Below are 10,756 nucleotides of genomic sequence, written 5' to 3'. Positions count from 1 at the left end.
CAAATTAGGTAAGGTTCACTTTGAAAACAGAAGCTGATAGCAGCAGTGGTGTGGATTGGAAAAATCACAAGAATTCGTAGGAGTGGAATTAAATAGTGAATAAATTATGTAATCGAACCTTGATGAATCTACTTTCATATGGAAGTAACGAAACAATTATAGGAACAGTACAGAAAGAGATATTCGGGTTCTTGTGTAACAGGGCCAGAACAGTTTCTGGATTCACTGTTCCGCCTTTGGAAATTCACTATAAATTGACCAGAGATAATTAGGGGTCATACCATATATGTATGGATTCCTCTCTGAGTCTAGTTTCCATAGAAACAAACGGCATCAGTATTGAAGCTCTGTGCAGAGAGATATCCCAGTCGTAATGGGAAAAGGTCAGTGTAGTCGACCCCTGTAACATGGGAGACTTTGACTAATAAACTGTACTAATTGGCCCGACCAAAAATTCTAGAAAAAAATCCATAGGTGGGGACATGAGTCTAGTTTCAGGGAAAAATTACAAAACTGATTTTTGAGTTGTGAAACTCAAGATATGATTTTTGAAGCGACTAGTACTCAGACTGGGCAGTGTCTGGAAAAATTTTTCAAAGTTTGTTAACTTGGGAGTTTTTCCAAACTGAGTTTCGGAAAAAGTATATCAGTCAGAGATTTGTTGATCAAAAATGGAAGGAATTTCTTGAGCTTAAGCAAGGCTCCATGTCGGTTACTGATTACGAGCGAAAATTTGTTAGACTTAGCAAATACGCTCGGGAATGTGTTTCGTCCGAAGCTGTTATGTGTAAACGCTTCGAGGATGGGCTGAATGAAGATATAAAAATGTTCGTTGGCGTTCTTGAAATACAAGAGTTCGTGGTACTTGTTGAACGAGCTTGTAAAGCCGAAGAGCTTAGAAAAGAAAAGCAAAGAGTTGATGAGGGAACTGGAGAGTTTCGTAAAACATCCTCAGGGAGGTCTCTTCAACAGACATCGAAGAGATTTCGAGATGATGCAGGCCAGTTTAGAGGCACTTCGGGCCTTTTTGGACGAGATCGTGATCGACCCCCTGTGGGTACACGAGGCACTTCGGTCGCCAGTGTTGGGAATGAACGTCGAGACAGGACGAAATGCCGATATTGCGGTAAATGGCATTCGGGGAGTTGTAGATTTCCTGACCGCTCCTGTTACAAATGCGGATCAGTGGACCACTTCATTAAAGATTGCCCGAGGTTGTCGGGACAGAATGCAAATCAGAGTGGGAGACCGGGTGCTACCACTACTCGAGGTAGACCATCTGGAAATATGGGCAATGCTGGTGGTGGTCAGAGAGGATCTAGAGATGATATAACCAGATCCGAAGCCCGTGCGCCTGCTAGAGCTTATGCTATACGTGCCCGCGAGGATGCTTCTTCGCCTGATGTTATTACCGGTACATTCACCCTCTTTGATACTAATGTAATTGCTTTGATTGACCCCGGTTCTACCCATTCTTACATATGTGAAACCTTAGCATCCAGTAAGACTTTATCTATTGAGTCTACTGAGTTTGTAATTCGGGTGTCAAATCCCTTGGGTCGTTACGTGCTTGTCGACAAAGTGTGTAAGAAATGTCCCCTGGAAAATTCGAGGTTCCTATTTTCCAGCGGACTTGATGCTTTTGCCGTTTGATGAATTTGATGTTATCCTTGGGTTGGATTGGTTGACTGCGCATGATGCGATTGTGAACTGCAAGAGCAAGACTATTGATTTGAGGTGCGCAAATAACGAAGTAGTCCGAATTGAGTCTGCGGACTTGGAGGGGATGCCAGCTGTAATATCAGCAATGTTGGCACAGAAATATGTAAGAAAAGGGTGCGAAGCATACCTTGCATATGTGCTTGATGACAAAGAATTAGAAAAGAAACCCGAATCTGTGCCGGTGGTTTGTGAATACCCGGATGTTTTTCCGGAAGAATTACCGGGTTTACCACATGTTCGGGAGGTAGAGTTTGGTATTGAGCTTGTACCTGGGACTACGCCGATTTCGATAGCTCCGTATCGTATGGCACCAACCGAGTTAAAGGAGTTGAAAGCTCAGTTGCCAGAACTGACGGAGAGAGGTTTCGCTCGACCAAGTTTCTCACCTTGGGGTGCACCAGTATTGTTCGTGAAAAAGAAGGACGGAACCATGAGGTTGTGCATTGACTATCGTCAGCTGAATAAAGTGACGATAAAGAACAAATATCCGTTGCCGCGCATCGATGATTTGTTCGACCAACTGAAGGGAGCCTCAGTGTTCTCAAAAATAGATTTGAGATCGGGCTATTATCAGTTGCGAATTCGAGATCCAGATATTCCCAAAACTGCCTTCAGAACGAGATATGGTCACTACGAATTCTTAGTGATGCCGTTTGGGCTCACTAATGCCCCTGCGGTATTTATGGATTTGATGAATCGGATCTTCAGACCGTATTCGGATCAGTTCGTAGTTGTGTTCATTGATGACATTTTGGTCTATTCAAGAGATGAGACCGAACATGCTGAGCATCTGAGGCTAGTGCTGCAAATTTTGCGGGATAAGCAGTTATATGCTAAGTTCAGTAAGTGTGAGTTCTGGTTAAGAGAGGTTAGTTTCTTGGGTCATGTGGTATCCGCGTCGGGTATTCGAGTTGACCCGAACAAAATTTCAGCCATACTTGACTAGAAACCTCCGAGAAATATTACTGAAGTTCGGAGCTTTTTGGGGCTCGCCGGTTATTACCGACGATTTGTGAAAGGTTTCTCAATGATAGCCACACCAATGACGAAGCTACTTCAAAAGGATGTTAAGTTCGAGTGGACGGAGAAATGTCAGAAAAGTTTCAACCAACTGAAAACTCATTTGACTGAAGCTCCAATTTTGGTGCAACCCGAATCAGGTAAAGAGTTTGTCATTTATAGTGACGCATCCCTACTTGGGTTGGGTCGCGTATTGATGCAAGAAGGTCGAGTCGTGGCCTATGCGTCGAGACAATTGAAGCCACACGAGAGGAATTATCCGACCCATGATCTCGAACTAGCTGCCATCGTGTTTGCTTTAAAAATATGGCGACATTATCTGTTTGGTGAGAAGTGCCATGTATTTTCGGATCACAAAAGTCTCAAATATTTGATGACTCAACTAGACTTGAATCTGCAACAAAGACGTTGGCTTGAGTTGTTGAAAGATTATGAGCTTGTCATTGATTACCACCCGGGAAAGGCTAACGTGGTTGCGGACGCCTTAAGCCGGAAGTCATTGTTTGCTTTACGAGCGATGAACGTGCATTTGTCTGTTTTACCAGACAGTGTGTTAGTAGCTGAATTAAAAGCTAAACCATTATTGACTCACCAAATTCGTGAAGCTCAGAAAGTCGATGATGAATTGGTTGCAAAACGGTCTAAGTGTTTTCCGAACGAGGAATCGGAGTTTCAAATTGATGATGATGATTGTTTGAGGTTCAGAAATCATTTGTGTGTTCCAAGGAATTCGGAACTCATTTCGATGATTCTGAACGAAGCCCATTGTAGCCGAATGTCAATTCACCCGGGGAGTACGAAAATGTACAACGATTTGAAACGTCAATTTTGGTGGCATGGTATGAAACGGGACATCTCTGACTTTGTTTCGAGATGTTTAATATGTCAACAAGTGAACGCGGAACATCAAGTGTCTTCAGGATTACTCCAGCCGATCATGATACCCGAGTGGAAATGGGATCGAGTCACAATGGACTTTGTGTCCGGACTGCCTTTGTCAGCAGTAAGAAGGATGCGATATGGGTTATTGTTGATAGACTGACTAAGTCGGCTCATTTCATCCCCGTACGTACGGATTTTTCATTGGATAAACTAGCTGAATTGTACGTTTATCAAATTGTGAGATTACACGGGGTACCTGTTTCTATCGTGTCGGATAGAGATCCGAGATTCACCTCACGATTTTGGAAGAAATTGCAAGAAGCTCTGGGTACCAAGTTGCATTTTAGCACTGCTTTTCACCCCCAAACCGATGGTCAATCCGAGCAGATAATTCAGATACTTGAGGATATGTTGAGATGTTGCATCCTCGAGTTCAGTAGTTCATGGGAACGGTATTTACCTTTGATTGAATTCGCTTACAACAATAGTTTTCAATCAAGTATTAAGATGGCACCTTATGAGGCTTTGTACGGTCGTAAATGCCGTACACCATTGTTTTGGACCGAGCTCGATGAAAGCAAAATTTTCGGAGTTGATTTGATTAGAGATGCTGAACAGAAAGTAAAGGTAATCCGTGAAAGTCTGAAGGTATCCACGGATCGTCAGAAATCGTACGCAGATTTGAAACGAAAAGACATCGAGTATCAGGTGGGAGACAAAGTGTTCCTTAAGGTTTCACCTTGGAAAAAGATACTCAGGTTCGGCCGTAAGGGCAAGTTGAGCCCAAGATTCATTGGGCCGTACGAAATCTCCGAACGAGTTGGTCCGGTTGCGTATAGATTGATTTTGCCCCCGGAGCTTGAAAAGATTCATGATGTCTTTCATGTTTCGATGCTTCGACGCTATCGATCTGATCCATCGCATATAATTAGCCCATCAGAGGTTGAAATTCAAGTCGACATGAGCTATAAAGAAGAACCGATGCGTATCCTAGCTAGTGAAGTGAAGGAGTTGCGAAACAAAAGAGTTCCGCTAGTAAAGGTGTTATGGCTCAAACTCGGGATCGAGGAAGCTACTTGGGAGACCGAGAGCTCGATGAAAGAACGATACCCAAACCTATCTACCGGTAAGATTTTCGGGGACGAAAATTTCTTAAGTGGGGGAGAGTTGTGACAGCCCAAAGTTGACCCTAGTCGGGAAGTGGTTTCGGGACCGCTAAACCGAGTCACCGAAATGTTTGAATGTGATACTTATTGTGTAGAATATGTAATTATGAATGTGTGAAAATTTCAAGCTTCAATTGGGTTGATTTCATGTGAATTTAGTCAATAGGACTTATGTGAGAAAATTCTAAAATGTGATAGGTCAATGTGTGAGGACCTACTAGTGCATGTGGACAAAGGGGGGACTTGCATGTCAAATTCCCCCCCTAATGAGTAGTGGCCGGCCATGACAAGGAAGGATGGGCAAAACATGTCATGAAACATGTTTTGTTAGTGGAAGAATAAAATAAGGAGTATGGGTAATAAAGAAATGGAAAACAAAAGAAAAAAAATGTGTGTGTGGTGTTTGTCCCCCCCATTGCCGTGAGCTCAAGAGAAGAAAGGAGAAAAGTTTGTGTTCATCCTTTCTCACCTCCATTTTAGCCTAAATTAGAAAGAAAAACAAAGAAAAAAATTTCTCATCCTTTGGTTCATCCTTGGCCAAAAATTTTAAGGAGGAAAGAAGAAGAAAGGTGAAGAGATTCGGCCATGCATGTAGCTAGGCCAAGGTATGTTTAATGATGTTCCATGAGATGCATGCATGTTTTAGTTGTTAGCTTGAGTTCTACCTAGCCCATGGTCTAAATCTTGCTATGTGATGGAAATGGCACTTGACCATGGATGCATCATTCTTGGTTGGTGTTTGATGTTGTGGTGATGAGGCATGAGGATAAGTTAAGATTCGGCCTAGGTGGAGGTTGTGTTAATGCCATTGCATGCAAAATATTAAGCTTGTTAATGATGCATGTGATGATGGCTTGATGATTCTTGAACCTCCTTTTTAGCATTTTTGTGTGAGCACATATGTGCATTGGTTGCTAAAGGGAGAAGAATCGGCTAGCAAGATGTGTGCTAAGGCCGAATGTAACTTTGCATGTTGATGAGCAATGCATGTGTTAAATCGATGAAAAGGGGGAGGATGCTTTACTAGTGTGTATATGTGTGTATTAAGTGTTGAAATCGACCCCAAAAATGGACATGCATATTCGGCCAAGGGGAAAGAAATTAGCTAATATGTTGTGTTGATGCATGATTTTTGCATGTATGAGACTTTAATGTCTAATGTATAAATATGGGCTAAGTGCCTTGTGTTCATCTTTTGATGCCTAAAATGATGAAATCAATTTATTTGTTTGATTAAGCTCAAGAGCAAAGGGGAAATAAAACCGATAAAGGGAAGGAAAAAGTGGTTGAATAGCTAGCGGAATCGTTCGACAACACCCGAGGTAAGTTCTTGAGTAAGAGATCTTAAATTTCGATGTGATTAAATCATGCTCTATGTGTGGCTATTGAGCCGAATGTGCAAGGACAATATGTGCCTTGTGTTTGAGTTTCGTAAACGAAAATGAAATATGAATGTGCTATGAATTATTGTTAGATGTGCATGATTAATTGAATGCTGTCCGGGCTAAGTCCCGAAGGCTTTGTGCTAAGTGAATATATCCGGATTAAGATCCGAAGGCCTTTGTGCGAGATACTAAATCCGGGTTAAGTCCCGAAGGCATTCGTGCGAGTTATTAAATCCGGGTTAAGTCCCGAAGGCATTCGTGCGAGTTATTAAATCCGGGTTAAGTCCCGAAGGCATTCGTGCGAGTTGTTAAATCCGGGTTAAGTCCCGAAGGCATTCGTGCGAGTTGTTAAATCCGGGTTATGTCCCGAAGGCATTGTGTGAGTTACTAAAACCGGGCTATGTCCCGAAGGCATTTGAACGAGGAGCTATATCCGGTTAAATCCCGAAGGTACGTGATTTGGTAATGAATGAGCTTGCTGTAAAATTCCAGCGAATACTCGAAAAACATCCCAATATGGGGATATGTTACGTATGTGTTGAATTTAATCGAGCCCTTACAATAAATGTTCGCTCAGTTGATAAACGAGCTACCGGCCTTCGGCCAAGTTAGTTTATTGTGTATGTACATAAGGGTTATTAATGTTGTGAAGCAAGTTTGATATCGGTAAATTGCGTATTATGAAATATTCCGTTTAGCTAAATGTGTGCTATTCTTTGTGCATGCTGGAATTCCTTGCTCAAACTTACTAAGCATAAATTGCTTACTCGTTACATTGCTCCTCTGTTTTATAGATTTTTGGTTCTCCAGCTATCGGACTCGGGATCTTGAAGTCGAAGTCGCCCACACTATCAAAGGCTCTTTTGGGTACTATTTTGGTTGAATTTTGATATGGCATGTATAGGACTACCCATTGTTGTCTTTCGAGTACTTTATGAAATGTATAAGTGTACAGCCATGCGAAAATGGCTTGTAGAAGTGGAGTATGGCATTAGACCATTCGTATTTATGAATGTATAGATGGTTTCATGATGTAACTATGTTGGAATGGAAGTGTTGAGCAAATGATCAGCCACTAGAATGGCTAAGTATGATCATATGTGGGCTTATGTATGACAAGGCCCTAGTTGGTCCATGAAACCCCAAATTAGGTAAGGTTCACTTTGAAAACAGAAGCTGATAGCAGCAGTGGTGTGGATTGGAAAAATCACAAGAATTCGTAGGAGTGGAATTAAATAGTGAATAAATTATGTAATCGAACCTTGATGAATCTACTTTCATATGGAAGTAACGAAACAATTATAGGAACAGTACAGAAAGAGATATTCGGGTTCTTGTGTAACAGGGCCAGAACAGTTTCTGGATTCACTGTTCCGCCTTTGGAAATTCACTATAAATTGACCAGAGATAATTAGGGGTCATACCATATATGTATGGATTCCTCTCTGAGTCTAGTTTCCATAGAAACAAACGGCATCAGTATTGAAGCTCTGTGCAGAGAGATATCCCAGTCGTAATGGGAAAAGGTCAGTGTAGTCGACCCCTGTAACATGGGAGACTTTGACTAATAAACTGTACTAATTGGCCCGACCAAAAATTCTAGAAAAAAATCCATAGGTGGGGACATGAGTCTAGTTTCAGGGAAAATTACAAAACTGATTTTTGAGTTGTGAAACTCAAGATATGATTTTTGAAGCGACTAGTACTCAGACTGGGCAGTGTCTGGAAAAATTTTTCAAAGTTTGTTAACATCTCGTGTCCGACTCCGGTGTCGGTCTCGGGTTCGGGGTGTTACAATAGGAGAGTAAAAAGAGCAAGAAACAGGCCGAAAACGGAGAAAATGGACCCACGAGGGAAATCAACACGGCCTGGACTTCCTCACACGGGCATGTCACATGGTCGTGTCCCTTTGGCAAGATCGAAGCATGACTTACATGGGTAGATCACATGCCCGTGCCCATTTAACAGCCTTGACCACGACCTTAAGTAATCGTACACGGGCGTGTCATACGGGCGTGTCCCTGCTAGGCCCAAGTTTAGTCCAATTCGGAAAAGGGCACTTTTGAGGGCTTCTAAGCATCCTAAAGCCTATAAAAACACCCTAGAAGAGGGGAAGAAAGGGGGACACAAAGTAGGAGGCAAGGAATCACTCAAGGAAAGTCGATTGATCCATCTTAGAAGCCAGATTCATCATTAAGACTGAAGATCTCCCTTCAATTTTCTTCAGGAGTTTTGGGTTTTCTTATGTTTTGTTATCTTTATGCTCTTGAGATGTTTTCTTTTACAATTATGAACTAAACCCCCTAACTACCTGGGGGAATGAAACCTAAGACAGATCTTGTAATTACTATCTGAATTGTATGATAAATATTTGACTTATTCTTAATTATGTGTTCTTAATTCTTGTTTTAATATTCTAGGACATTGATTCAAGTTAACGCTCTTATTCAGAGGAGGAATAGACCCTGTCTAAGAGTAAAATTGTCATAATTAGCGGAGTTGATTGCGCGCCTAGAGATAGGGTGACAAGATTTTTCCAAATTTGGGTGAAACCTAATAAGGGAATCCATAGATCGAGTTAATGTAGTTTTAGGGTGTTAATTAGAAAGATATTTCAATTATTCAACCTAGGGTTAGACATTATTAGTCTCAAGAGAGATAATAATATAACTTAGGGATTTCTACGAATCAAGTCAAATGAACAAATCGTCTGATTCAGAGCCAAATAACAAGTGAAGTCTAGGTGGATTTTTCTTTAGGTATTGTCTCAATCAATCGAATTTTCCCAAAAGTATTTTCCCAAGTTTTCTTCTTGTGCATTCTTAGTTAGTAATTAGTTTAGATAACCAAACCTCTTGATTTTTAGTCTAGATAATAAAAAGGAAGTAAATACTAGTACTCGTAGTTCCTTTGGGTTCGACAATCCGATCTTGCTGAACTATACCACTGTTCGATAGGTACACTTGCCTTAATCGTGATAATAAGTTAGTCTCAAGAACGATTCATTTATAAATTTTTAAAACCTGTTACAAATATCACACATCAAGTTTTTGGTGCTGTTAACAAGGAACTAGGATATTAGGACCACTCGATTTTTATTACTTTTGCCATTTTACTTCTATTGAAAATTAAATTTTTATTTTCTTTTCCAATTCTTCATTTATTTACTTCTGACAGGTTTTTCTAGTTTATGACCAGACGAAACCCATCAGGACCACTACTTTTTAACGGTGAGACTGACCGCACAGTTCGTAGAATCCGAAGAGAAATAAGGCAAAGCTTACGATACATAGAGGAAGAGCACGAGGATGATACTTCAACCACAACTGAGGAGATGGCTGAAAACCAAGAAAATCCGCTACCTCCTGTGATCACTGCTAATCAGAATCCTGCTCCACGTACTATGTATGATTATGCTAAACCTTCTTTAACAGGAGTTGAATCAAGCATAGTTAGGCCTGTTGTTGCTGCAAATAATTTTGAACTGAAACCTAACACCATTGAAATGATCCAACAGTTTGTTCAATTTGATGGTTTGCAGGACGAGGTTTCCAACGCTCACTTGGCGAATTTCTTAGAATTTTGTGACTCTTTTAAAATTAATGGCGTTTCTAATGACACCATTCACCTTCGGTTGTTTCCCCTTTTGTTGAGGAATAAGGCTAAACAATGGTTGAACTCGTTACCACGAGGGTCAATCACTACTTGGGAACAGATGACCGAAAAAATTTTATTAAAATATTTTTCACTGGCTAAAACAGCCAAATTATGTAATGATATCTCCTCTTTTGTGCAGATAGATTTAGAAACACTCTACGACGCATGAGAGAGATACAAGGATCTTTTGTGAAGATGCCCTCGCCATGGGTTGCCACTCTGGCTACAGGTCCAAACGTTTCACAATGGCCTGAACCCTTCGACTTGACAGGTGATCAACGCAGCCGCTAGCGGAACTATCAATAATAAGACACCTGAAGATGCTTATGAATTTATAGAAGAGATGTCACTGAATAACTATCAGTAGCAAGTCATGAGGATAAAACAAACGAAAACAGCTGGTGCTTTTAATGTCAATTTAGTCACCATGCTCTCTAATCAGGTAGAGATTTTGAATAGAAAAATTGACGGTTTTCTTGGTTCTTCACAGGTTCACCCAGTAATGCAGTGCGAAGCAAGTGGAGGTGGATCAAGCAATCCAGAATACCCACCCTATGGCCACAACATGGAGAACGAGCGGTTAAATTATATGGGTAATAATCCGCGATCTCAAAATAATCCTTATAGTAACACCTATAATGTAGGTTGGGGGAACTATCCCAATTTCTCATGGGGTGGTCAAGGAAATCAAAGGCCACAACATCTTTCAGGTTTTCAACAACCACCTTACCAGTAGGAAAAGAAGCCGAACCTTGAGGAGATGTTGAAAAAATTCATCTTAGTGTCAGAAGCTTGTTTCCAAAATACTGAGACAGCCCTTAAGGATCAACAAGTGTCAATCCAAGGGCTTGAAACTCCGATTGGCCAACTCGCCAAACTGATATCTGAACTACCATAAGGTAGTTTGCCGTGTAACACGGAATC

The 10,756-nt window shown here is 41.1% G+C and overlaps 1 non-coding gene across 1 annotated transcript; it reads right to left on the bottom strand.

Annotated features, from left to right (window-relative positions):
* Positions 1-9,938: 9,938 nt before the first annotated feature.
* LOC121212871 (small nucleolar RNA R71) lies at positions 9,939-10,045 on the bottom strand. Its single transcript, XR_005908243.1, has one exon. It is a non-coding gene; the product is annotated as a small nucleolar RNA R71 (small nucleolar RNA).
* Positions 10,046-10,756: the final 711 nt, after the last annotated feature.

Source organism: Gossypium hirsutum, chromosome A13, assembly GCF_007990345.1.
Source record: "Gossypium hirsutum isolate 1008001.06 chromosome A13, Gossypium_hirsutum_v2.1, whole genome shotgun sequence".
Taxonomy (NCBI): Eukaryota; Viridiplantae; Streptophyta; class Magnoliopsida; order Malvales; family Malvaceae; genus Gossypium; species Gossypium hirsutum.
This window is presented reverse-complemented; position numbering and strand designations above follow the sequence as displayed.